This window comes from Mobula birostris, chromosome 2 (assembly GCF_030028105.1).
Source record: "Mobula birostris isolate sMobBir1 chromosome 2, sMobBir1.hap1, whole genome shotgun sequence".
NCBI classification, from domain to species: Eukaryota; Metazoa; Chordata; class Chondrichthyes; order Myliobatiformes; family Myliobatidae; genus Mobula; species Mobula birostris.
This window is the reverse complement of record NC_092371.1, coordinates 117730120-117756270: the sequence shown is the minus strand read 5'-3', so window position 1 is coordinate 117756270 and position 26151 is coordinate 117730120.

The following is a 26151-nucleotide window of genomic DNA, read 5'->3' as shown; positions in this document are numbered from 1 at the left end:
GGCCTTGAGGCTAGGAAGGAGGCTGTAGTCGTTGGGCTGGAGGCTAGGCCGGAGGCTGGAGTCTTGAGGCTAGGCAGGAGGCTGGAGTCTTCAGGGTTGAGGCGAGGCAGGAGGCTGGAGTCTTCAGGCTTGAGGCTAGGAAGGAGTCTGGAGTTTACAGGCTTGAGGCTAGGATAGAGGCTGGAGTCTTCAGGTTTGAGGCTAGGCAGGAGGCTGGAGTCTTCAGGCTTGAGGCTAGGCAGGAGTCTGGAATCTTCAGGCTTGAGGCTAGGCAGGTGGGTGGACTCTTCAGGCATGAGGCTAGGAAGGAGGCTGGAATCTTCAGGCTTGAGGCTAGGCAGGATGCTGGAGTCATCGGGCTTGAGGCTAGGCAGGATGCTGGAGTCATCGGGCTTGAGGCTAGGCAGGAGGCTGGAGTCTTCGGGCTTGAGGCTAGGCAGGAGGCTGGAGTATTCGCGCTTGAGGCTAGAAAGTAGGCTGGAGTCATCGGGCTTGAGGCTAGGGAGGAGGCTGGAGTCTTCGGGCTTGAAGCTAGGCAGTAGGCTGGAGTCCTTGGGTTTGAGGCTAGGCAGGAGGCTGGAGTCTTTGGGCTTAAGGCTTGGCATGATGCTGGAGTCTTTGAGCTTGAGGCTAGGCAGGAGGCTGCAGTCTTCGGGCTTGAGGCTAGGCAGGAGGCTGGAGTCTTCGGGCATAAGCCCAGGCAGGAGGCTGGAGTCTTTGGGCTTGAGGCTAGGCAGGAGGCTGGCGTCTTCGGGCTTGAGGCTAGGCAGGAGGCTGGAGTCTTCGTGCTTGAGGCTAGGCAGGAGGCTGGAGTCTTCGAGCTTCAGGCTAGGCAGGAGGCTGGAGTCTTCGGGCTTGAGGCTAGGCAGGAGGCTGGAGTCTTTGATCTTGAGGCTAGGCATGAGGCTCGAGTCGTCAGGCTTGAGGCTAAGCAGGAGGCTGGAGTCTTCAGGCTTGAGGCTAGGCAGGAGGCTGGAGTCTTCGGGCTTGAGGCTAGGCAGGAGGCTGGAGTCTTCGAGCTTGAGGCTTGGCAGGAGAGTGGAGTCTTCGGGCTTGAGGCTTGGCAGGAGGCTGCAGTCTTCAGGCTTGAAGCTTGGCAGGAGTCTGGATTCTTTGGGCTTGAGGCTTGGCAGGAGGCTGGAGTTTTCGGGCTTGAGGCTGGACAGGAGGCTGGAGTCTTTGGGCTTGAGGCCTGGCAGGAAGCTGGAGTTTTCGGGCTTGAGGCTTGGCAGGAGGCTGGAGTCTTCCATCTTGAGGTTTGGCAGGAGGCTGGAGTCTTCCGTCTTGATGCTTGGCAGGAGGCTGGTGTCTTCGATCTTGAGGCTAGGAAGGAGGCTGGGGTCTTCAGGCTTGAGGCTTGGAAAGAGGCTGGAGTCTTCGGGCTTGAGGCTTGGCAGGAGGCTGGAGTCTTCGGTCTTAAGGCTTGGCAGGAGGCTGGAGTCTTCCGGCTTGAGGCCAGGCAGGAGGCCCGAGTCTTCAGGCTTGAGGCTAGGAAGGAGTCTGGAGTCTTCAGGCTTTAGGCTGGACAGGAGGCTGGAGTCTTCAGGCTTGAGGCTAGGCAGGAGTCTGGAGTCTTCTGGTTTGAGGCTAGGCAGGAGGCTGGAGTCTTCAGGCTTGAGGCTAGGCAGAAGGCTGGAATCTTCAGGCTTGAGGCTAGGCAGGAGGGTGGAGTCTTCTGGCTTGAGGCTTGGCAGGAAGCTGGAGTCTTCAGGCTTGAGGCTTGGCAGGGGGCTGGAATCTTCGGCCTTGAGGTGAGGCAGGAGGCTGGAGTCTTTAGGCTTGAGGCTAGGGAGGAGGCTGGAGTGTTCGGGCCTGAGGCTTGGCAGGAGTCTGGAGTCTTCAGGCTTAAGGCTTGGCAGGAGGCTAGAGTCTTCGGGCTTGAGGCTTGGCTGGAAGCTGGAGTCTTCAGGCTTGCGGCTTGGCAGGAGGCTGGAGTCTTCGGGCTTGACGCTTGGTAGGAGGCTGGAGTCTTCGGGCTTGAGGCTAGGAATGAGACTGGAGTCGTCGGGCTTGAGGCTAGGCAGGAGTTGGAGTCCTCGGGCTTGAGGCTAGGTAGGAGGCTGGAGACTTCGGGCTTTAGGCTAGGCAGGAGTCTGGAGTCTTCGGGCTCCAGACTAGGCTAGGAAGGCTCCAGACTAGGCTCCAGGCTAGGAAGGAGGCTGGATTCTTGAGGCTAGGCAGGAGGCTGGCGTCTTCGGGTTTGAGGCTAGGCAGGAGGCCGGAGTCTTCGTGCTTGAGGCTAGGCAGGAGGCTGGACTCTTCAAGCTTGAGGCTAGGCAGGAGGCTGGAGTCTTCAGGCTTGAGGCTAGGCAGGAGGCTGGAGTCTTCAGGCTTGAGGCTAGGCAGGAGGCTCGAGTCTTCAGGCTTGAGACTAGGTGGTAGGCCTGAGTCTTCCGGCTTGAGGCTAGGCAGGAGGCTGGAGTCTTCGGGCTTGAGGCTTGGCAGGAGGCTGGAGTCTTCGAGTCTTCCGGCTTGAGGCTAGGCAGGAGGCTGGAGTCTTCGGGCTTAAGGCTTGGCAGGATGCTGGAGTCTTTGATCTTGAGGCTAGGCTGGAGGCTGGAGTCGTCAGGCTTGAGGTAAGCAGGAGGCTGGAGTCTTCAGGCTTGAGGCTTGGAAAGAGGCTGGAGTCTTCGGTCTTGAGGCTTGGCAGGAGGCTGGAGTCTTCGGTTTTAAGGCTTGGCAGGAGGCTGGAGTCTTCGGGCTTGAGGCTAGGCAGGAGGCCCGAGTCTTCGGGCTTGAGGCTAGGCAGAAGGCTTGAGTCTTGAGGCTAGGCAGGAGGCTGGAGTCTTCAGGGTTGAGGCGAGGCAGGAGGCTGGAGTCTTCAGGCTTGAGGTTAGGCAGGAGGCTGGAGTCTTCAGGCTTGAGGCTAGGCAGAAGGCTGGAATCTTCAGGCTTGAGGCTAGGCAGGAGGGTGGAGTCTTCAGGCTTGAGGCTAGGAAGGAGGCTGGAATCTTCAGGCTTGAGGCTAGGCCGGAGGCTGGAGTCTTCACTCTTGAGGCTTGGCAGGATGCTGGAGTCTTCGGGCTTGAGGCTATGCAGGAGGCTGGAGCCTTCGGGCTTAAGGCTAGGCAGGAGGCTGGAGTCTTCGGGCTTTGGGGCTAGGCAGGAGGCTGGAGTCTTGAGGCTAGGCAGCAGGCTGGAGTCTTCGGGCTTGAGGCTTGGCAGGAGGCTGGAGTCTTCGGGCTTGAGGCTTGTCAGGAGGCTGGAGTCGTCGGGCTTGAGGTTAGGCAGGAGGCTGGAGTCTTCGGGCTTGAGGCTAGGCAGAAGGCTGGTGTCTTCGATCTTGAGGCTAGGCAGGAGGCTGGGGTCTTCAGGCTTGAGGCTTGGAAAGAGGCTGGAGTCTTCGGGCTTGAGGCTTGGCAGGAGGCTGGAGTCTTCGGTCTTAAGGCTTGGCAGGAGGCTGGAGTCTTCGGGCTTGAGGCCAGGCAGGAGGCCCGAGTCTTCAGGCTTGAGGCTAGGAAGAAGTCTGGAGTCTTCAGGTTTTAGGCTGGACAGGAGGCTGGAGTCTTCAGGCTTGAGGCTAGGCAGGAGTCTGGAGTCTTCTGGTTTGAGGCTAGGCAGGAGGCTGGAGTCTTCAGGCTTGAGGCTAGGCAAAAGGCTGGAATCTTCAGGCTTGAGGCTAGGTAGGAGGGTGGAGTCTTCAGGCTTGAGGCTAGGAAGGAGGCTGGAATCTTCAGCCTTGAGGCTAGGCAGGAGGCTGGAGTCTTCACTCTTGAGGCTTGGCAGGATGCTGGAGTCTTCGGGCTTGAGGCTAGACAGGAGGCTGGAGTCTTCGGGCTTGAGGCTTGTCAGGAGGCTGGAGTCGTCGGGCTTGAGGTTAGGCAGGAGGCTGGAGTCTTCGGGCTTGAGGCTAGGCAGAAGGCTATAGTCTTCGGGCTTGAGGCTTGTCAGGAGGCTGCAGTCTTCTGGCTAGAGGCTTGGCAGGAAGCTGGAGTCTTCAGGCTTGAGGCTTGGCAGGGGGCTGGAATCTTCGGCCTTGAGGCTAGGCAGGAGGCTGGAGTCTTTAGGCTTGAGGCTAGGGAGGAGGCTGGAGTGTTCGGGCCTGAGGCTTGGCAGGAGTCTGGAGTCTTCAGGCTTGAGGCTTGGCAGGAGGCTAGAGTCTTCGGGCTTGAGGCTTGGCTGGAAGCTGGAGTCTTCGGGCTTGCGGCTTGGCAGGAGGCTGGAGTCTTCGGGCTTGACGCTTGGTAGGAGGCTGGAGTCTTCGGGCTTGAGGCTAGGAATGAGACTGGAGTCGTCGGGCTTGAGGCTAGGCAGGAGTTGGAGTCCTCGGGCTTGAGGCTAGGCAGGAGGCTGGAGACTTCGGGCTTTAGGCTAGGCAGGAGTCTGGAGTCTTCGGGCTTGTGGCTAGGAAGGAGGCTGGATTCTTGAGGCTAGGCAGGATGCTGGAGTCTTCAGGCTTGAGGCTTGGCAGGAGGCTGCAGTCTTCAGGCTTGAAGCTTGGCAGGAGTCTGGATTCTTTGGGCTTGAGGCTTGGCAGGAGGCTGGAGTTTTCGGGCTTGTGGCTGGACAGGAGGCTGGAGTCTTTGGGCTTGAGGCCTGGCAGGAAGCTGGAGTCTTCGGGCTTGAGGCTTGGCAGGAGGCTGGAGTCTTCCGTCTTGAGGCTTGGCAGGAGGCTGGAGTCTTCCGTCTTGATGCTTGGCAGGAGGCTGGTGTCTTCGATCTTGAGGCTAGGAAGGAGGCTGGGGTCTTCAGGCTTGAGGCTTGGAAAGAGGCTGGAGTCTTCGGGCTTGAGGCTTGGCAGGAGGCTGGAGTCTTCGGTCTTAAGGCTTGGCAGGAGGCTGGAGTCTTCGGGCTTGAGGCCAGGCAGGAGGCCCGAGTCTTCAGGCTTGAGGCTAGGAAGGAGTCTGGAGTCTTCAGGCTTTAGGCTGGATAGGAGGCTGGAGTCTTCAGGCTTGAGGCTAGGCAGGAGTCTGGAGTCTTCTGGTTTGAGGCTAGGCAGGAGGCTGGAGTCTTCAGGCTTGAGGCTTGGCAGAAGGCTGGAATCTTCTGGCTTGAGGCTTGGCAGGAAGCTGGAGTCTTCAGGCTTGAGGCTTGGCAGGGGGCTGGAATCTTCGGCCTTGAGGCTAGGCAGGAGGCTGGAGTCTTTAGGCTTGAGGCTAGGGAGGAGGCTGGAGTGTTCGGGCCTGAGGCTTGGCAGGAGTCTGGAGTCTTCAGGCTTAAGGCTTGGCAGGAGGCTAGAGTCTTCGGGCTTGAGGCTTGGCTGGAAGCTGGAGTCTTCAGGCTTGCGGCTTGGCAGGAGGCTGGAGTCTTCGGGCTTGACGCTTGGTAGGAGGCTGGAGTCTTCGGGCTTGAGGCTAGGAATGAGACTGGAGTCGTCGGGCTTGAGGCTAGGCAGGAGTTGGAGTCCTCGGGCTTGAGGTTAGGCAGGAGGCTGGAGACTTCGGGCTTTAGGCTAGGCAGGAGTCTGGAGTCTTCGGGCTCCAGACTAGGCTAGGAAGGCTCCAGACTAGGCTCCAGGCTAGGAAGGAGGCTGGATTCTTGAGGCTAGGCAGGAGGCTGGCGTCTTCGGGTTTGAGGCTAGGCAGGAGGCCGGAGTCTTCGTGCTTGAGGCTAGGCAGGAGGCTGGACTCTTCAAGCTTGAGGCTAGGCAGGAGGCTGGAGTCTTCGGGCTTGAGGCTAGGCAGGAGGCTGGAGTCTTCAAGCTTGAGGCTAGGCAGGAGGCTCGAGTCTTCAGGCTTGAGACTAGGCGGTAGGCCTGAGTCTTCCGGCTTGAGGCTAGGCAGGAGGCTGGAGTCTTCGGGCTTGAGGCTTGGCAGGAGGCTGGAGTCTTCGAGTCTTCCGGCTTGAGGCTAGGCAGGAGGCTGGAGTCTTCGGGCTTAAGGCTTGGCAGGATGCTGGAGTCTTTGATCTTGAGGCTAGGCTGGAGGCTGGAGTCGTCAGGCTTGAGGTAAGCAGGAGGCTGGAGTCTTCAGGCTTGAGGCTTGGAAAGAGGCTGGAGTCTTTGGGCTTGAGGCTAGGCAGGAGGCTGGCGTCTTCGGGCTTGAGGCTAGGCAGGAGGCCGGAGTCTTCGTGCTTGAGGCTAGGCAGGAGGCTGGACTCTTCAAGCTTGAGGCTAGGCTGGAGGCTGGAGTCTTCGGGCTTGAGGCTAGGCAGGAGGCTGGAGTCTTCAGGCTTGAGGCTAGGCAGGAGGCTCGAGTCTTCAGGCTTGAGACTAGGCGGTAGGCCTGAGTCTTCCGGCTTGAGGCTAGGCAGGAGTCTGGAGTCTTCGGGCTTGAGGCTTGGCAGGAGGCTGGAGTCTTCGAGTCTTCCGGCTTGAGGCTAGGCAGGAGGCTGGAGTCTTTGGGCTTAAGGCTTGGCAGGATGCTGGAGTCTTTGATCTTGAGGCTGGGCAGGAGGCTGGAGTCGTCAGGCTTGAGGTAAGCAGGAGGCTGGAGTCTTCAGGCTTGAGGCTTGGAAAGAGGCTGGAGTCTTCGGTCTTGAGGCTTGGCAGGAGGCTGGAGTCTTCGGTTTTAAGGCTTGGCAGGAGGCTGGAGTCTTCGGGCTTGAGGCTAGGCAGGAGGCCCGAGTCTTCGGGCTTGAGGCTAGGCAGAAGGCTGGAGTCTTGAGGCTAGGCAGGAGGCTGGAGTCTTCAGGGTTGAGGCGAGGCAGGAGGCTGGAGTCTTCAGGCTTGAGGCTAGGAAGGAGTCTGGAGTCTTCAGGCTTTAGGCTGGACAGGAGGCTGGAGTCTTCAGGCTTGAGGCTAGGCAGGAGTCTGGAGTCTTCTGGTTTGAGGCTAGGCAGGAGGCTGGAGTCTTCAGGCTTGAGGCTAGGCAGAAGGCTGGAATCTTCAGGCTTGAGTCTAGGCAGGAGGGTGGAGTCTTCAGGCTTGAGGCTAGGAAGGAGGCTGGAATCTTCAGCCTTGAGGCTAGGCAGGAGGCTGGAGTCTTCACTCTTGAGGCTTGGCAGGATGCTGGAGTCTTCGGGCTTGAGGCTAGGCAGGAGGCTGGAGCCTTCGGGCTTGAGGCTAGGCAGGAGGCTGGAGTCTTCGGGCTTTGGGGCTAGGCAGGAGGCTGGAGTCTTGAGGCTAGGCAGCAGGCTGGAGTCTTCGGGCTTGAGGCTTGGCAGGAGGCTGGAGTCTTCGGGCTTGAGGCTTGTCAGGAGGCTGGAGTCGTCGGGCTTGAGGTTAGGCAGGAGGCTGGAGTCTTCGGGCTTGAGGCTAGGCAGAAGGCTATAGTCTTCGGGCTTGAGGCTTGTCAGGAGGCTGGAGTCTTCTGGCTTGAGGCTTGGCAGGAAGCTGGAGTCTTCAGGCTTGAGGCTTGGCAGGGGGCTGGAATCTTCGGCCTTGAGGCTAGGCAGGATGCTGGAGTCTTCAGGCTTGAGGCTTGGCAGGAGGCTGGAGTCTTCGGGCTTAAGGCTAGGCAGGAGGCTGGAGTCTTCAGGCTTGAGGCTAGGGAGGACGCTGGAGTGTTCGGGCCTGAGACTTGGCAGGAGTCTGGAGTCTTCAGGCTTGAGGCTAGGCAGGAGACTGGATTCTTCAGGATGGAGGCTAGGCAGGAGGCTGCAGTCTTCGGTCTTGAGGCTAGGCAGGAGGCTGGAGTCTTCGGGCTTAAGCCCAGGCAGGAGGCTGGAGTCTTTGGGCTTGAGGCTAGGCAGGAGGCTGGACTCTTCAAGCTTGAGGCTAGGCAGGAGGCTGGAGTCTTCGGGCTTGAGGCTAGGCAGGAGGCTGGAGTCTTCAGGCTTGAGGCTAGGCAGGAGGCTCGAGTCTTCAGGCTTGAGACTAGGCGGGAGGCCAGAGTCTTCCGGCTTGAGGCTAGGCAGGAGGCTGGAGTCTTCGGGCTTGAGGCTTGGCAGGAGGCTGGAGTCTTCGGGCTTAAGGCTTGGCAGGATGCTGGAGTCTTTGAGCTTGAGGCTAGGCAGGAGGCTGGAGTCGTCAGGCTTGAGGCTAGGCAGGAGGCTGAGGGTCTTCGGGCTTGAGGCTAGGCAGGAGGCTGGAGTCTTCGGGCTTGAGGCTAGGAAGGAGGCTGTAGTCGTCGGGCTGGAGGCTAGGCCGGAGGCTGGAGTCTTCGGTCTTGAGGCTAGGCAGGAGGCTGGAGGCTTCAGGGTTGAGGCGAGGCAGGAGGCTGGAGTCTTCAGGCTTGAGGCTAGGAAGGAGTCTGGAGTTTACAGGCGTGAGGCTAGGATAGAGGCTGGAGTCTTCAGGTTTGAGGCTAGGCAGGAGGCTGGACTCTTCAGGCTTGAGGCTAGGCAGGAGGCTGGAATCTTCAGGCTTGAGGCTAGGCAGGAGGGTGGAGTCTTCAGGCTTGAGGCTAGGAAGGAGGCTGGAGTCTTTGATCTTGAGGCTAGGCAGGAGGCTGGAGTCGTCAGGCTTGAGGCTAAGCAGGAGGCTGGAGTCTTCGGGCTTGAGGCTAGGCAGGAGGCTGGAGTCTTCGGGCTTGAGGCTTGGCAGGAGAGTGGAGTCTTCGGGCTTGAGGCTTGGCAGGAGCCTGCAGTCTTCGGGCTTGAAGCTTGGCAGGAGTCTGGATTCTTCGGGCTTGAGGCTTGGCAGGAGGCTGGAGTTTTCGGGCTTGGGGCTGGACAGGAGGCTGGAGTCTTTGGGCTTGAGGCGTGGCAGGAGGCTGGATTCTTCGGGCTTGAGGCTTGGCAGGAGGCTGGAGTCTTCCGTCTTGAGGCTTGGCAGAAGGCTGGAGTCTTCCGTCTTGAGGCTTGGCAGGAGGCTGGTGTCTTCGAGCTTGAGGCTAGGCAGGAGGCTGGGGTCTTCTGGCTTGAGGCTTGGCAGGAAGCTGGAGTCTTCTGGCTTGAGGCTTGGCAGGGGGCAGGAATCTTCGGCCTTGAGGCTAGGCAGGAGGCTGGAGTCTTCAGGCTTGAGGCTAGGGAGGAGGCTGGAGTGTTCGGGCCTGAGGCTTGGCAGGAGTCTGGAGTCTTCAGGCTTGAGGCTAGGCAGGAGGCTAGAGTCTTCGTGCTTGAGGCTTGGCAGGAGGATGGAGTCTTCGGCTTGAGGCTTGGCTGGAAGCTGGAGTCTTCCGTCTTGAGGCTTGGCAGGAGGCTGGTGTTTTCGAGCTTGAGGCTAGGCAGGAGGCTGGGGTCTTCAGGCTTGAGGCTTGGCAGGAAGCTGGAGTCTTCAGGGTTGAGGCTTGGCAGGGGGCAGGAATCTTCGGTCTTGAGGCTAGGCAGGAGGCTGGAGTCTTCAGGCTTGAAGCTAGGGAGGAGGCTGGAGTGTTCGGGCTTGAGGCTTGGCTGGAAGCTGGAGTCTTCAGGCTTGCGGCTTGGCAAGAGGCTGGAGTCTTCGGGCTTGAGGCTTGGTAGGAGGCTGGAGTCTTCGGGCTTGAGGCTAGGAAGGAGACTGGAGTCATCGGGCTTGAGGCTAGGCAGGAGGCTGGAGACTTCGGGCTTGAGGCTAGGCAGCAGGCTGGAGTCTTCGGGCTTGAGGCTAGGCAGGAGGCTGGAGTATTCGCGCTTGAGGCTAGAAAGGAGGCTGGAGTCATCCGGCTTGAGGCTAGGCAGGAGGCTGGAGTCTTCGTGCTTGAGGCTAGGGAGGAGGCTGGACTCTTCGGGCTTTGGGGCTAGGCAGGAGGCTTGAGGCTTGAGGCTAGGCAGGAGGCTGGAGTCTTCAGGCTTGAAGCGAGGCTGGAGGCTGCAGTCTTCAGGTTTGTGGCTAGGCAGGAGGCTGGAAACTTCAGGCTTGAGGCTAGGAAGGAGTCTGGAGTCTTCAGGCTTGACGCTAGTCATTAGGCTGGAGTCTTCGGGCTTGAGGCTAGGCAGGAGGCTGGATTCTTCGGGTTTGAGGCTAGGCAGGAGGCTGGACTCTTCAGGCTTGAGACTTGGCAGGAGGCTGTCGTCTTCGCGGTTGAGGCTACGCAGGAGGCTGGAGTCTTCGGGCTTGAAGCTAGGCAGTAGGCTGGAGTCTTTGGGCTTGAGGCTAGGCAGGAGGCTGGCGTCTTCGGGCTTGAGGCTAGGCAGGAGGCTGGGGTCTTCGTGCTTGAGGCTAGGCAGGAGGCTGGACTGTTCGAGCTTGAGGCTAGGCAGGAGGCTGGAGTCTTCGGGCTTGAGGCTAGGCAGGAGGCTGGAGTCTTCAGGCTTCAGGCTAGGCAGGAGGCTGAAGTCTTCAGGCTTGTGACTAGGCAGGAGGTCTGAGCCTTCCGGCTTGAGGCTAGGCAGGAGGCTGGAGTCTTCGGGCTTGAGGCTTGGCAGGAGGCTGTAGTCTTCGGGCATGAGGCTTGGCAGGAGGCTGGAGTCTTCGGGCTTAAGGCTTGGCAGGATGCTGGAGTCTTTGATCTTGAGGCTAGGCAGGAGGCTGGAGTTGTCAGGCTTGAGGCTAAGCTGGAGGCTGGAGTCTTCGGGCTTGAGGCTTGGCAGGAGGCTGGAGTCTACGGGCTTGAGGCTAGGCAGGAGGCTGGAGTTCTCGGGCTTGAGGCTTGGCAGGAGAGCGGAGTCTTCGGGCTTGAGTCTTGGCAGGAGTCTGCAGTATTCAGGCTTGAAGCTTGGCAGGAGTCTGGATTCTTCGGGCTTGAGGCTTGGCAGGAGGCTGGAGTTTTCGGGCTTGAGGCTGGACAGGAGGCTGGTGTCTTCGGGCTTGAGGCTTGGCAGGAGGCTGGAGTCTTCCGTCTTGAGGCTTTGCAGGAGGCTGGAGTCTTCAGGCTTGAGGCTAGGGAGGAGGCTGGAGTGTTCGGGCCTGAGGCTTGGCAGGATTCTGGAGTCTTCAGGCTTGAGGCTAGGCAGGAGGCTGGAGTCTTCGGGCTTGAGGCTTGGCAGGATGCTGGAGTCTTTGAGCTTGAGGCTAGGCAGGAGGCTGGAGTCGTCAGGCTTGAGGCTAGGCAGGAGGCTGAGGGTCTTCGGGCTTGAGGCTAGGCAGGAGGCTGGAGTCTTCGGGCTTGAGGCTAGGAAGGAGGCTGTAGTCGTCGGGCTGGAGGCTAGGCCGGAGGCTGGAGTCTTCGGTCTTGAGGCTAGGCAGGAGGCTGGAGGCTTCAGGGTTGAGGCGAGGCAGGAGGCTGGAGTCTTCAGGCTTGAGGCTAGGAAGGAGTCTGGAGTTTACAGGCTTGAGCCTAGGATAGAGGCTGGAGTCTTCAGGTTTGAGGCTAGGCAGGAGGCTGGAGTCTTCAGGCTTGAGGCTAGGCAGGAGGCTGGAATCTTCAGGCTTGAGGCTAGGCAGGAGGGTGGAGTCTTCAGGCTTGAGGCTAGGAAGGAGGCTGGAGTCGTTGATTTTGAGGCTAGGCAGGAGGCTGGAGTCGTCAGGCTTGAGGCTAAGCAGGAGGCTGGAGTCTTCGGGCTTGAGGCTAGGCAGGAGGCTGGAGTCTTCGGGCTTGAGGCTAGGCAGGAGGCTGGAGTCTTCGGGCTTGAGGCTTGGCAGGAGAGTGGAGTCTTAGGGCTTGAGGCTTGGCGGGAGCCTGCAGTCTTCAGGCTTGAAGCGTGGCAGGAGTCTGGATTCTTCAGGCTTGAGGCTTGGCAGGAGGCTGGAGTTTTCGGGCTTGAGGCTGGACAGGAGGCTGGAGTCTTTGGGCTTGAGGCGTGGCAGGAGGCTGGATTCTTCGGGCTTGAGGCTAGGCAGGAGGCTGGAGTCTTCGGGCTTTGGGGCTAGGCAGGAGGCTGGAGTCTTGAGGCTAGGCAGCAGGCTGGAGTCTTCGGGCTTGAGGCTAGGCAGGAGGCTGGAGTCTTCGGGCTTGAGGCGTGGCAGGAGGCTGGAGTCTTCGGGCTTGAGGCTTGGCAGGAGGCTGGAGTCTTCTGTCTTGAGGCTTGGCAGGAGGCTGGAGTCTTCCGTCTTGAGGCTTGGCAGGCGGCTTGTGTCTTCGAGCTTGAGGCTAGGCAGGAGGCTGGGGTCTTCTGGCTTGTGGCTTGGCAGGAAGCTGGAGTCTTCAGGCTTGAGGCTTGGCAGGGGGCAGGAATATTCGGCCTTGAAGCTAGGCAGGGGGATGGAGTCTTCAAGCTTGAGGCTAGGGAGGAGGCTGGAGTGTTCGGGCTTGAGGCTTGGCAGTAGAGTGGATTCTTCGGGCTTGAGGCTTGGCAGGAGGCTGCAGTCTTCAGGCTTGAAGCTTGGCAGGAGTCTGGATTCTTCGGGCTTGAGGCTTGGCAGGAGGCTGGAGTTTTCGGGCTTGAGGCTGGACAGGAGGCTGGAGTCTTTGGGCTTGAGGCGTGGCAGGAGGCTGGAGTTTTCGGGCTTGAGGCTGGACAGGAGGCTGGTGTCTTCGGGCTTGAGGCTTGGCAGGAGGCTGGAGTCTTCCGTCTTGAGGCTTTGCAGGAGGCTGGAGACTTCGGGCTTGAGGCTTGGCTGGAAGCTGGAGTCTTCAGGCTTGTGGCTTGGCAGGAGGCTGGAGTCTTCGGGCTTGAGGCTTGGTAGAAGGCTGGAGTGTTCGGGCCTGAGGCTTGGCAGGAGTCTGGAGTCTTCAGGCTTGAGGCTAGGCAGGAGGCTGGAGTCTTCGGGCTTGAGGCTTGGCAGGAGGCTGGAGTCTTCGGGCTTGAGGCTTGGCTGGAAGCTGGAGTCTTCAGGCTTGTGGCTTGGCAGGAGGCTGGATTCTTCGGGCTTGAGGCTTGGTAGGAGGCTGGAGTCTTCGGGCTTGAGGCTAGGAAGGAGACTGGAGTCGTCGGGCTTGAGGCTAGGCAGGAGGCTGGAGTCTTCGGGCTTGAGGCTAGGCAGGAGGCTGGAGTCTTCGGGCTTGAGGCTAGGCAGGAGGCTGGAGTCTTCGGGCTTGAGGCTTGGCAGTAGAGTGGAGACTTCGGGATTGAGGCTTGGCAGGAGGCTGCAGTCTTCAGGCTTGAAGCTTGGCAGGAGTCTGGATTCTTCGGGCTTGAGGCTTGGCAGGATGCTGGAGTTTTCGGGCTTGAGGCTGGACAGGAGGCTGGAGTCTTTGGGCTTGAGGCGTGGCAGGAGGCTGGTGTTTTCGAGCTTGAGGCTAGGCAGGAGGCTGGGGTCTTGTGACTTGAGGCTTGGCAGGAAGCTGGAGTCTTTAGGCTTGAGGCTTGGCAGGGGGCAGGAATCTTCGGTCTTGACGCTAGGCAGGAGGCTGGAGTCTTCAGGCTGGAAGCTAGGGAGGAGGCTGGAGTGTTCGGGCCTGAGGCTTGGCAGGAGTCTGGAGTCTCCAGGCTTGAGGCTAGGCAGGAGGCTGGAGTCTTCAGGCTTGAGGCTTGGTAGGAGGCTGGAGTCTTCGGGCTTAAGGCTAGGCAGGAGGCTGGAGACTTCGGGCTTGAGGCTAGGCAGCAGGCTGGAGTCTTCGGGCTTGAGGCTAGGCAGGAGGCTGGAGTATTCGCGCTTGAGGCTAGAAAGGAGGCTGGAGTCATCGGGCTTGAGGCTAGGCAGGAGGCTGGAGTCTTCTGTCTTGAGGCTTGGCAGGAGGCTGGAGTCTTCCGTCTTGAGGCTTGGCAGGCGGCTTGTGTCTTCGAGCTTGAGGCTAGGCAGGAGGCTGGGGTCTTCTGGCTTGTGGCTTGGCAGGAAGCTGGAGTCTTCAGGCTTGAGGGTTGGCAGGGGGCAGGAATATTCGGCCTTGAAGCTAGGCAGGGGGATGGAGTCTTCAGGCTTGAGGCTAGGGAGGAGTCTGGAGTGTTCGGGCCTGAGGCTTGGCAGGAGTCTGGAGTCTTCAGGCTTGAGGCTAGGCAGGAGGCTGGAGTCTTCGGGCTTGACGCTTGGCAGTAGAGTGGAGTCTTCGGGCTTGAGGCTTGGCAGGAGGCTGCAGTCTTCAGGCTTGAAGCTTGGCAGGAGTCTGGATTCTTCGGGCTTGAGGCTTGGCAGGAGGCTGGAGTTTTCGGGCTTGAGGCTGGACAGGAGGCTGGAGTCTTTGGGCTTGAGGCGTGGCAGGAGTCTGGAGTTTTCGGGCTTGAGGCTGGACAGGAGGCTGGTGTCTTCGGGCTTGAGGCTTGGCAGGAGGCTGGAGTCTTCCGTCTTGAGGATTTGCAGGAGGCTGGAGACTTCGGGCTTGAGGCTTGGCTGGAAGCTGGAGTCTTCAGGCTTGTGGCTTGGCAGGAGGCTGGAGTCTTCGGGCTTGAGGCTTGGTAGAAGGCTGGAGTGTTCGGGCCTGAGGCTTGGCAGGAGTCTGGAGTCTTCAGGCTTGAGGCTAGGCAGGAGGCTGGAGTCTTCGGGCTTGAGGCTTGGCAGGAGGCTGGAGTCTTCGGGCTTGAGGCTTGGCTGGAAGCTGGAGTCTTCAGGCTTGTGGCTTGGCAGGAGGCTGGATTCTTCGGGCTTGAGGCTTGGTAGGAGGCTGGAGTCTTCGGGCTTGAGGCTAGGAAGGAGACTGGAGTCGTCGGGCTTGAGGCTAGGCAGGAGGCTGGAGTCTTCAGGCTTGAGGCTTGGTAGGAGGCTGGAGTCTTCGGGCTTATGGCTAGGCAGGAGGCTGGAGACTTCGGGCTTGAGGCTAGGCAGCAGGCTGGAGTCTTCGGGCTTGAGGCTAGGCAGGAGGCTGGAGTATTCGCGCTTGAGGCTAGAAAGGAGGCTGGAGTCATCGGGCTTGAGGCTAGGCAGGAGGCTGGAGTCTTCGTGCTTGAGGCTAGGGAGGAGGCTGGACTCATCGGGCTTTGGGGCTAGGCAGGAGGCTGGAGGCTTGAGGCTAGGCAGGAGGCTGGAGTCTTCAGGCTTGAAGCGAGGCTGGAGGCTGCAGTCTTCAGGTTTGTGGCTAGGCAGGAGGCTGGAAACTTCAGGCTTGAGGCTAGGAAGGAGTCTGGAGTCTTCAGGCTTGACGCTAGTCATGAGGCTGGAGGCTTCGGGCTTGAGGCTAGGCTGGAGGCTGGCGTTTTCGGGCTTGAGGCTAGGCAGGAGGCTGGATTCTTCGTGCTTCAGGCTAGGCAGGAGGCTGGACTGTTCGAGCTTGAGGCTAGGCAGGAGGCTGGAGTCTTCGGGCTTGAGGCTAGGCAGGAGGCTGGAGTCTTCAGGCTTGAGGCTAGCAGGAGGCTGGAGTCTTCGGGCTTGAGGCTTGGCAGGAGGCTGTAGTCTTCGGGCATGAGGCTTGGCAGGAGGCTGGAGTCTTTGGGCTTAAGGCTTGGCAGGATGCTGGAGTCTTTGATCTTGAGGCTAGGCAGGAGGCTGGAGTTGTCAGGCTTGAGGCTAAGCAGGAGGCTGGAGTCTTCGGGCTTGAGGCTAGGCAGGAGGCTGGAGTCTTCGGGCTTGAGGCGTGGCAGGAGGCTGGAGTCTTCGGGCTTGAGGCTTGGCAGGAGGCTGGAGTCTTCCGTCTTGAGGCTTTGCAGGAGGCTGGAGTCTTCCGTCTTGAGGCTTGGCAGGCGGCTTGTGTCTTCGAGCTTGAGGCTAGGCAGGAGGCTGGGGTCTTCTGGCTTGTGGCTTGGCAGGAAGCTGGAGTCTTCAGGCTTGAGGCTTGGCAGGGGGCAGGAATCTTCGGCCTTGAAGCTAGGCAGGGGGATGGAGTCTTCAGGCTTGAGGCTAGGGAGGAGGCTGGAGTGTTCGGGCCTGAGGCTTGGCAGGAGTCTGGAGTCTTCAGGCTTGAGGCTAGGCAGGAGGCTGGAGTCTTCGGGCTTGAGGCTTAGCAGTAGAGTGGAGTCTTCGGGCTTGAGGCTTGGCAGGAGGCTGCAGTCTTCAGGCTTGAAGCTTGGCAGGAGTCTGGATTCTTCGGGCTTGAGGCTTGGCAGGAGGCTGGAGTTTTCGGGCTTGAGGCTGGACAGGAGGCTGGAGTCTTTGGGCTTGAGGCGTGGCAGGAGGCTGGAGTTTTCGGGCTTGAGGCTGGACAGGAGGCTGGTGTCTTCGGGCTTGAGGCTTGGCAGGAGGCTGGAGTCTTCCGTCTTGAGGCTTTGCAGGAGGCTGGAGTCTTCGGGCTTGAGGCTTGGCTGGAAGCTGGAGTCTTCAGGCTTGTGGCTTGGCAGGAGGCTGGAGTCTTCGGGCTTGAGGCTTGGTAGGAGGCTGGAGTGTTCGGGCCTGAGGCTTGGCAGGAGTCTGGAGTCTTCAGGCTTGAGGCTAGGCAGGAGGCTGGATTCTACGGGCTTGAGGCTTGGCAGGAGGCTGGAGTCTTCGGGCTTGAGGCTTGGCTGGAAGCTGGAGTCTTCAGGCTTGTGGCTTGGCAGGAGGCTGGATTCTTCGGGCTTGAGGCTTGGTAGGAGGCTGGAGTCTTCGGGCTTGAGGCTAGGAAGGAGAATGGAGTCGTCGTGCTTGAGGCTAGGCAGGAGGCTGGAGTCTTCGGGCTTGAGGCTAGGCAGGAGGCTGGAGTCTTCGGGCTTGAGGCTTGGCAGTAGAGTGGAGTCTTCGGGCTTGAGGCTTGGCAGGAGGCTGCAGTCTTCAGGCTTGAAGCTTGGCAGGAGTCTGGATTCTTTGGGCTTGAGGCTTGGCAGGAGGCTGGAGTTTTCGGGCTTGAGGCTGGACAGGAGGCTGGAGTCTTTGGGCTTGAGGCGTGGCAGGAGGCTGGAGTCTTCCGTCTTGAGGCTTGGCAGGAGGCTGGAGTCTTCCGTCTTGAGGCTTGGCAGGAGGCTGGTGTTTTCGAGCTTGAGGCTAGGCAGGAGGCTGGGGTCTTCTGGCTTGAGGCTTGGCAGGAAGCTGGAGTCTTCAGGGTTGAGGGTTGGCAAGGGGCAGGAATCTTCGGTCTTGAGGCTAGGCAGGAGGCTGGAGTCTTCAGGCTTGAAGCTAGGGAGGAGGCTGGAGTGTTCGGGCCTGAGGCTTGGCAGGAGTCTGGAGTCTTCAGGCTTGAGGCTAGGCAGGAGGCTGGAGTCTTCGGGCTTGAGGCTTGGCAGGAGGCTGGAGTCTTCGGGCTTGAGGCTTGGCTGGAAGCTGGAGTCTTCAGGCTTGCGGCTTGGCAGGAGGCTGGAGTCTTCGGGCTTGAGGCTTGGTAGGAGGCTGGAGTCTTCGGGCTTGAGGCTAGGAAGGAGACTGGAGTCATCGGGCTTGAGGCTAGGCAGGAGGCTGGAGACTTCGGGCTTGAGGCTAGGCAGCAGGCTGGAGTCTTCGGGCTTGAGGCTAGGCAGGAGGCTGGATTCTTCGTGCTTCAGGCTAGGCAGGAGGCTGGACTGTTCGAGCTTGAGGCTAGGCAGGAGGCTGGAGTCTTCGGGCTTGAGGCTAGGCAGGAGGCTGGAGTCTTCAGGCTTGAGGCTAGCAGGAGGCTGGAGTCTTCGGGCTTGAGGCTTGGCAGGAGGCTGTAGTCTTCGGGCATGAGGCTTGGCAGGAGGCTGGAGTCTTTGGGCTTAAGGCTTGGCAGGATGCTGGAGTCTTTGATCTTGAGGCTAGGCAGGAGGCTGGAGTTGTCAGGCTTGAGGCTAAGCAGGAGGCTGGAGTCTTCGGGCTTGAGGCTAGGCAGGAGGCTGGAGTCTTCGGGCTTGAGGCGTGGCAGGAGGCTGGAGTCTTCGGGCTTGAGGCTTGGCAGGAGGCTGGAATCTTCCGTCTTGAGGCTTGGCAGGAGGCTGGAGTCTTCCGTCTTGAGGCTTGGCAGGCGGCTTGTGTCTTCGAGCTTGAGGCTAGGCAGGAGGCTGGGGTCTTCTGGCTTGTGGCTTGGCAGGAAGCTGGAGTCTTCAGGCTTGAGGCTTGGCAGGGGGCAGGAATCTTCGGCCTTGAAGCTAGGCAGGGGGATGGAGTCTTCAGGCTTGAGGCTAGGGAGGAGGCTGGAGTGTTCGGGCCTGAGGCTTGGCAGGAGTCTGGAGTCTTCAGGCTTGAGGCTAGGCAGGAGGCTGGAGTCTTCGGGCTTGAGGCTTGGCAGTAGAGTGGAGTCTTCGGGCTTGAGGCTTGGCAGGAGGCTGCAGTCTTCAGGCTTGAAGCTTGGCAGGAGTCTGGATTCTTCGGGCTTGAGGCTTGGCAGGAGGCTGGAGTTTTCGGGCTTGAGGCTGGACAGGAGGCTGGAGTCTTTGGGCTTGAGGCGTGGCAGGAGGCTGGAGTTTTCGGGCTTGAGGCTGGACAGGAGGCTGGTGTCTTCGGGCTTGAGGCTTGGCAGGAGGCTGGAGTCTTCCGTCTTGAGGCTTTGCAGGAGGCTGGAGTCTTCGGGCTTGAGGCTTGGCTGGAAGCTGGAGTCTTCAGGCTTGTGGCTTGGCAGGAGGCTGGAGTCTTCGGGCTTGAGGCTTGGTAGGAGGCTGGAGTGTTCGGGCCTGAGGCTTGGCAGGAGTCTGGAGTCTTCAGGCTTGAGGCTAGGCAGGAGGCTGGATTCTTCGGGTTTGAGGCTTGGCAGGAGGCTGGAGTCTTCGGGCTTGAGGCTTGGCTGGAAGCTGGAGTCTTCAGGCTTGTGGCTTGGCAGGAGGCTGGATTCTTCGGGCTTGAGGCTTGGTAGGAGGCTGGAGTCTTCGGGCTTGAGGCTAGGAAGGAGAATGGAGTCGTCGTGCTTGAGGTAAGCAGGAGGCTGGAGTCTTCGGGCTTGAGGCTAGGCAGGAGGCCGGAGTCTTCGGGCTTGAGGCTTGGCAGTAGAGTGGAGTCTTCGGGCTTGAGGCTTGGCAGGAGGCTGCAGTCTTCAGGCTTGAAGCTTGGCAGGAGTCTGGATTCTTTGGGCTTGAGGCTTGGCAGGAGGCTGGAGTTTTCGGGCTTGAGGCTGGACAGGAGGCTGGAGTCTTTGGGCTTGAGGCGTGGCAGGAGGCTGGAGTCTTCCGTCTTGAGGCTTGGCAGGAGGCTGGAGTCTTCCGTCTTGAGGCTTGGCAGGAGGCTGGTGTTTTCGAGCTTGAGGCTAGGCAGGAGGCTGGGGTCTTCTGGCTTGAGGCTTGGCAGGAAGCTGGAGTCTTCAGGGTTGAGGCTTGGCAGGGGGCAGGAATCTTCGGTCTTGAGGCTAGGCAGGAGGCTGGAGTCTTCAGGCTTGAAGCTAGGGAGGAGGCTGGAGTGTTCGGGCCTGAGGCTTGGCAGGAGTCTGGAGTCTTCAGGCTTGAGGCTAGGCAGGAGGCTGGAGTCTTCGGGCTTGAGGCTTGGCAGGAGGCTGGAGTCTTCGGGCTTGAGGCTTGGCTGGAAGCTGGAGTCTTCAGGCTTGCGGCTTGGCAGGAGGCTGGAGTCTTCGGGCTTGAGGCTTGGTAGGAGGCTGGAGTCTTCGGGCTTGAGGCTAGGAAGGAGACTGGAGTCATCGGGCTTGAGGCTAGGCAGGAGGCTGGAGACTTCGGGCTTGAGGCTAGGCAGCAGGCTGGAGTCTTCGGGCTTGAGGCTAGGCAGGAGGCTGGAGTATTCGCGCTTGAGGCTAGAAAGGAGGCTGGAGTCATCGGGCTTGAGGCTAGGCAGGAGGCTGGAGTCTTCGTGCTTGAGGCTAGGGAGGAGGCTGGACTCTTCGGGCTTTGGGGCTAGGCAGGAGGCTTGAGGCTTGAGGCTAGTCATTAGGCTGGAGTCTTCGGGCTTGAGGCTAGGAAGGAGGCTGGATTCTTCGGGTTTGAGGCTAGGCAGGAGGCTGGACTCTTCAGGCTTGAGACTTGGCATGAGGCTGTCGTCTTCGCGGTTGAGGCTACGCAGGAGGCTGGAGTCTTCGGGCTTGAAGCTAGGCAGTAGGCTGGAGACTTTGGGTTTGAGGCTCGGCAGGAGGTTGGAGTCTTTGGGCTGAAGGCTCGGCAGGATGCTGGAGTCTTTGGGCTTGAGGCTAGGCAGGAGGCTGGCGTCTTCGGGCTTGAGGCTAGGTAGGAGGCTGGGGTCTTCGTGCTTGAGGCTAGGCAGGAGGCTGGACTGTTCGAGCTTGAGGCTAGGCAGGAGGCTGGAGTCTTCGGGCTTGAGGCTAGGCAGGAGGCTGGAGTCTTCAGGCTTCAGGCTAGGCAGGAGGCTGAAGTCTTCAGGCTTGTGACTAGGCAGGAGGTCTGAGCCTTCCGGCTTGAGGCTAGGCAGGAGGCTGGAGTCTTCGGGCTTGAGGCTTGGCAGGAGGCTGTAGTCTTCGGGCATGAGGCTTGGCAGGAGGCTGGAGTCTTCGGGCTTAAGGCTTGGCAGGATGCTGGAGTCTTTGATCTTGAGGCTAGGCAGGAGGCTGGAGTTGTCAGGCTTGAGGCTAAGCAGGAGGCTGGAGTCTTCGGGCTTGAGGCTTGGCAGGAGGCTGGAGTCTTCGGGCTTGAGGCTAGGCAGGAGGCTGGAGTTTTCGGGCTTGAGGCTTGGCAGGAGAGCGGAGTCTTCGGGCTTGAGTCTTTGCAGGAGTCTGCAGTCTTCAGGCTTGAAGCTTGGCAGGAGTCTGGATTCTTCGGGCTTGAGGCTTGGCAGGAGGCTGGAGTTTTCGGGCTTGAGGCTTGGCAGGAGGCTGGAGTCTTCCGTCTTGAGGCTTTGCAGGAGGCTGGAGTCTTCCGTCTTGAGGCTTGGCAGGCGGCTTGTGTCTTCGAGCTTGAGGCTAGGCAGGAGGCTGGGGTCTTCTGGCTTGAGGCTTGGCAGGAAGCTGGAGTCTTCAGGCTTGAGGCTTGGCAGGGGGCAGGAATCTTCGGCCTTGAAGCTCGGCAGGAGGCTGGAGTCTTCAGGCTTGAGGCTAGGGAGGAGGCTGGAGTCTTCGGGCCTGAGGCTTGGCAGGATTCTGGAGTCTTCAGGCTTGAGGCTAGGCAGGAGGCTGGAGTCTTCGGGCTTGAGGCTTGGCAGGATGCTGGAGTCTTTGAGCTTGAGGCTAGGCAGGAGGCTGGAGTCGTCACGCTGGAGGCTAGGCCGGAGGCTGGAGTCTTCGGTCTTGAGGCTAGGCAGGAGGCTGGAGGCTTCAGGGTTGAGGCGAGGCAGGAGTCTGGAGTCTTCAGGCTGGAGGCTAGGAAGGAGTCTGGAGTTTACAGGCTTGAGCCTAGGATAGAGGCTGGAGTCTTCAGGTTTGAGGCTAGGCAGGAGGCTGGAGTCTTCAGGCTTGAGGCTAGGCAGGAGGCTGGAATCTTCAGGCTTGAGGCTAGGCAGGAGGGTGGAGTCTTCAGGCTTGAGGCTAGGAAGGAGGCTGGAGTCTTTGATTTTGAGGCTAGGCAGGAGGCTGGAGTCGTCAGGCTTGAGGCTAAGCAGGAGGCTGGAGTCTTCGGGCTTGAGGCTAGGCAGGAGGCTGGAGTCTTCGGGCTTGAGGCTAGGCAGGAGGTTGGAGTCTTCGGGCTTGAGGCTTGGCAGGAGAGTGGAGTCTTAGGGCTTGAGGCTTGGCGGGAGCCTGCAGTCTTCAGGCTTGAAGCGTGGCAGGAGTCTGGATTCTTCGGGCTTGAGGCTTGGCAGGAGGCTGGAGTCTTCCGTCTTGAGGCTTGGCAGAAGGCTGGAGTCTTCCGCCTTGAGGCTTGGCAGGAGGCTGGTGTCTTCGAGCTTGAGGCTAGGCAGGAGGCTGGGGTCTTCTGGCTTGAGGCTTGGCAGGAAGCTGGAGTCTTCAGGCTTGAGGCTTGGCAGGGGGCAGGAATCTTCGGCCTTGAGGCTGGGCAGGAGGCTGGAGTCTTCAGGCTTGAGGCTAGGGACGAGGCTGGAGTGTTCGGGCCTGAGGCTTGGCAGGAGTCTGGAGTCTTCAGGCTTGAGGCTAGGCAGGAGGCTGGAGTCTTCATGCTTGAGGCTTGGCAGGACGCTGGAGTCTTCGGGCTTGAGGCTTGGCTGGAAGCTGGAGTCTTCGGGCTTGAGGCTTGGCTGGAAGCTGGAGTCTGCAGGCTTGTGGCTTGGCAGGAGGCTGGATTCTTCGGGCTTGAGGCTTGGTAGGAGGCTGGAGTCTTCGGGCTTGAGGCTAGGAAGGAGACTGGAGTCGTCGGGCTTGAGGCTAGGCAGGAGGCTGGAGTCTTCGGGCTTGAGGCTAGGCAGGAGGCTGGAGTCTTCGGGCTTGAGGCTAGGCAGGAGGCTGGAGTCTTCGGGCTTGAGGCTTGGCAGTAGAGTGGAGTCTTCGGGATTGAGGCTTGGCAGGAGGCTGGAGTTTTCGGGCTTGAGGCTGGACAGGAGGCTGGAGTCTTTGGGCTTGAGGCGTGGCAGGAGGCTGGAGTCTTCCGTCTTGAGGTTTGGCAGGAGGCTGGAGTCTTCCGTCTTGAGGCTTGGCAGGAGGCTGGTGTTTTCGAGCTTGAGGCTAGGCAGGAGGCTGGGGTCTTCTGGCTTGAGGCTTGGCAGGAAGCTGGAGTCTTTAGGCTTGAGGCTTGGCAGGGGGCAGGAATCTTCGGTCTTGAGGCTAGGCAGGAGGCTGGAGTCTTCAGGCTGGAAGCTCGGGAGGAGGCTGGAGTGTTCGGGCCTGAGGCTTGGCAGGACTCTGGAGTCTTCAGGCTTGAGGCTAGGCAGGAGGCTGGAGTCTTCAGGCTTGAGGCTTGGCAGGAGGCTGGAGTCTTCGGGCTTGAGGCTTGGCTGGAAGCTGGAGTCTTCAGGCTTGCGGCTTGGCAGGAGGCTGGAGTCTTCGGGCTTGAGGCTTGGTAGGAGGCTGGAGTCTTCGGGCTTGAGGCTAGGAAGGAGACGGGAGTCATCGGGCTTAAGGCTAGGCAGGAGGCTGGAGACTTCAGGCTTGAGGCTAGGCAGCAGGCTGGAGTCTTCGGGCTTGAGGCTAGGCAGGAGGCTGGAGTATTCGCGCTTGAGGCTAGAAAGGAGGCTGGAGTCATCGGGCTTGAGGCTAGGCAGGAGGCTGGAGTCTTCGTGCTTGAGGCTAGGGAGGAGGCTGGACTCATCGGCTTTGGGGCTAGGCAGGAGGCTGGAGGCTTGAGGCTACGCAGGAGGCTGGAGTCTTCAGGCTTGAAGCGAGGCCTGGAGGCTGCAGTCTTCAGGTTTGTGGCTAGGCAGGAGGCTGGAAACTTCAGGCTTGAGGCTAGGAAGGAGTCTGGAGTCTTCAGGCTTGACGCTAGTCATGAGGCTGGAGGCTTCGGGCTTGAGGCTAGGCAGGAGGCTGGCGTCTTCGGGCTTGAGGCTAGGCAGGAGGCTGGATTCTTCGTGCTTCAGGCTAGGCAGGAGGCTGGACTGTTCGAGCTTGAGGCTAGGCAGGAGGCTGGAGTCTTCGGGCTTGAGGCTAGGCAGGAGGCTGGAGTCTTCAGGCTTGAGGCTAGCAGGAGGCTGGAGTCTTCGGGCTTGAGGCTTGGCAGGAGGCTGTAGTCAATTCGGGCATGAGGGCTTGGCAGGAGGCTGGAGTCTTTGGGCTTAAGGCTTGGCAGGATGCTGGAGTCTTTGATCTTGAGGTCAGGCAGGAGGCTGGAGTTGTCAGGCTTGAGGCTAAGCAGGAGGCTGGAGTCTTCGGGCTTGAGGCTAGGCAGGAGGCTGGAGTCTTCGGGCTTGAGGCGTGGCAGGAGGCTGGAGTCTTCGGGCTTGAGGCTTGGCAGGAGGCTGGAGTCTTCCGTCTTGAGGCTTGGCAGGAGGCTGGAGTCTTCCGTCTTGAGGCATGGCAGGCGGCTTGCGTCTTCGAGCTTGAGGCTAGGCAGGAGGGCTGGGGTCTTCTGGCTTGTGGCTTGGCAGGAAGCTGGAGTCTTCAGGCTTGAGGCTTGGCAGGGGCAGGAATCTTCGGCCTTGAAGCTAGGCAGGGGGATGGAGTCTTCAGGCTTGAGGCTAGGGAGGAGGCTGGAGTGTTCGGGCCTGAGGCTTGGCAGGAGTCTGGAGTCTTCAGGCTTGAGGCTAGGCAGGAGGCTGGAGTCTTCGGGCTTGAGGCTTAGCAGGATGCTGGAGTCTTTGAGCTTGAGGCTAGGCAGGAGGCTGGAGTCGTCAGGCTTGAGGCTAGGCAGGAGGCTGAGGGTCTTCGGGCTTGAGGCTAGGCAGGAGGCTGGAGTCTTCGGGCTTGAGGCTAGGAAGGAGGCTGTAGTCGTCGGGCTGGAGGCTAGGCCGGAGGCTGGAGTCTTCGGTCTTGAGGCTAGGCAGGAGGCTGGAGGCTTCAGGGTTGAGGCGAGGCAGGAGGCTGGATTCTTCGGGTTTGAGGCTAGGCAGGAGGCTGGACTCTTCAGGCTTGAGGCTTGGCAGGAGGCTGTCGTCTTCGCGGTTGAGGCTACGCAGGAGGCTGGAGTCTTCGGGCTTGAAGCTAGGCAGTAGGCTGGAGTCTTTGGGTTTGAGGCTTGGCAGGAGGCTGGAGTCTTTGGGCTTAAGGCTCGGCAGGATGCTGGAGTCTTTGGGCTTGAGGCTAGGCAGGAGGCTGGCGTCTTCGGGCTTGAGGCTAGGCAGGAGGCTGGAGTCTTCAGGCTTGAGGCTAGGAAGGAGTCTGGATTTTACAGGCTTGAGCCTAGGATAGAGGCTGGAGTCTTCAGGTTTGAGGCTAGGCAGGAGGGTGGAGTCTTCAGGCTTGAGGCTAGGAAGGAGGCTGGAGTCTTTGATTTTGAGGCTAGGCAGGAGGCTGGAGTCGTCAGGCTTGAGGCTAGGCAGGAGGCTGGAGTCTTCGGGCTTGAGGCTAGGCAGGAGGCTGGAGTCTTCAGGCTTGAGGCTAGGCAGGAGGCTCGAGTCTTCAGGCTTGAGACTAGGCGGGAGGCCTGAGTCTTCGGGCTTGAGGCTAGGCAGGAGGCTGGAGTCTTCGGGCTTGAGGATTGGCAGGAGGCTGGAGTCTTCGAGTCTTCCGGCTTGAGGCTAGGCAGGAGGCTGGATTCTTCGGGCTTGAGGCATGGCAGGAGGCTGGAGTCTTCGGGCTTGAGGCTTGGCAGGAGGCTGGAGTCTTCGGGTTTAAGGTTTGGGTGGATGCTGGAGTCTTTGAGCTTGAGGCTAGGCAGGAGGCTGGAGTCGTCAGGCTTGAGGCTAGGCAGGAGGCTGAGGGTCTTCGGGCTTGAGGCTAGGCAGGAGGCTGGAGTCTGCGGGCTTGAGGCTAGGAAGGAGGCTGTAGTCGTCGGGCTGGAGGCTAGGCCGGAGGCTGGAGTCTTCGGTCTTGAGGCTAGGCAGGAGGCTGGAGGCTTCAGGGTTGAGGCGAGGCAGGAGGCTGGAGTCTTCAGGCTTGAGGCTAGGAAGGAGTCTGGAGTTTACAGGCTTGAGGCTAGGATAGAGGCTGGAGTCTTCAGGTTTGAGGCTAGGCAGGAGGCTGGAGTCTTCAGGCTTGAGGCTAGGCAGGAGGCTGGAATCTTCAGGCTTGAGGCTACGCAGGAGGGTGGAGTCTTCAGGCATGAGGCTAGGAAGGAGGCTGGAGTCTTTGATCTTGAGGCTAGGCAGGAGGCTGGAGTCGTCAGGCTTGAGGCTAAGCAGGAGGCTGGAGTTTTCGGGCTTGAGGCTAGGCAGGAGGCTGGAGTCTTCGGGCTTGAGGCTTGGCAGGAGAGTGGAGTCTTCGGGCTTGAGGCTTGGCAGGAGCCTGCAGTCTTCAGGCTTGAAGCTTGGCAGGAGTCTGGATTCTTCGGGCTTGAGGTTTGGCAGGAGGCTGGAGTTTTCGGGCTTGAGGCTGGACAGGAGGCTGGAGTCTTTGGGCTTGAGGCGTGGCAGGAGGCTGGATTCTTCGGGCTTGAGGCTTGGCAGGAGGCTGGAGTCTTCCGTCTTGAGGCTTGGCAGAAGGCTGGAGTCTTCCGTCTTGAGGCTTGGCAGGAGGCTGGTGTCTTCGAGCTTGAGGCTAGGCAGGAGGCTGGGGTCTTCTGGCTTGAGGCTTGGCAGGAAGCTGGAGTCTTCAGGCTTGAGGCTTGGCAGGGGGCAGGAATCTTCGGCCTTGAGGCTAGGCAGGAGGCTGGAGTCTTCAGGCTTGAGGCTAGGGAGGAGACTGGAGTGTTCGGGCCTGAGGCTTGGCAGGAGTCTGGAGTCTTCAGGCTTGAGGCTAGGCAGGAGGCTGGAGTCTTCGTGCTTGAGGCTTGGCAGGAGGCTGGAGTCTTCGGGCTTGAGGCTTGGCTGGAAGCTGGAGTCTTCAGGCTTGTGGCTTGGCAGGAGGCTGGAGTGTTCGGGCTTGAGGCTTGGTAGGAGGCTGGAGTGTTCGGGCCTGAGGCTTGGCAGGAGTCTGGAGTCTTCAGGCTTGAGGCTAGGCAGGAGGCGGCAGTCTTCGGGCTTGAGGCTTGGCAGGAGGCTGGAGTCTTCGGGCTTGAGGCTTGGGTGGAAGCTGGAGTCTTCAGGCTTGTGGCTTGGCAGGAGGCTGGATTCTTCGGGCTTGAGGCTTGGTAGGAGGCTGGAGTCTTCGGGCTTGAGGCTAGAAGGAGACTGGAGTCGTCGGGCTTGAGGCTAGGCAGGAGGCTGGAGTCTTCGGGCTTGAGGCTAGGCAGGAGGCTGGAGTCTTCTGGCTTGAGGCTTGGCAGTAGAGTGGAGTCTTCGGGCTTGAGGCTTCGCAGGAGGCTGCAGTCTTCAGGCTTGAAGCTTGGCAGGAGTCTGGATTCTTCGGGCTTGAGGCTTGGCAGGAGGCTGGAGTTTTCGGGCTTGAGGCTGGACAGGAGGCTGGAGTCTTTGGGCTTGAGGCGTGGCAGGAGGCTGGAGTATTCCGTCTTGAGGCTTGGCAGGAGGCTGGAGTCTTCCGTCTTGAGGCTTGGCAGGAGGCTGGTGTTTTCGAGCTTGAGGCTAGGCAGGAGGCTGGGGTCTTCTGGCTTGAGGCTTGGCAGGAAGCTGGAGTCTTCAGGGTTGAGGCTTGGCAGGGGGCAGGAATCTTCGGTCTT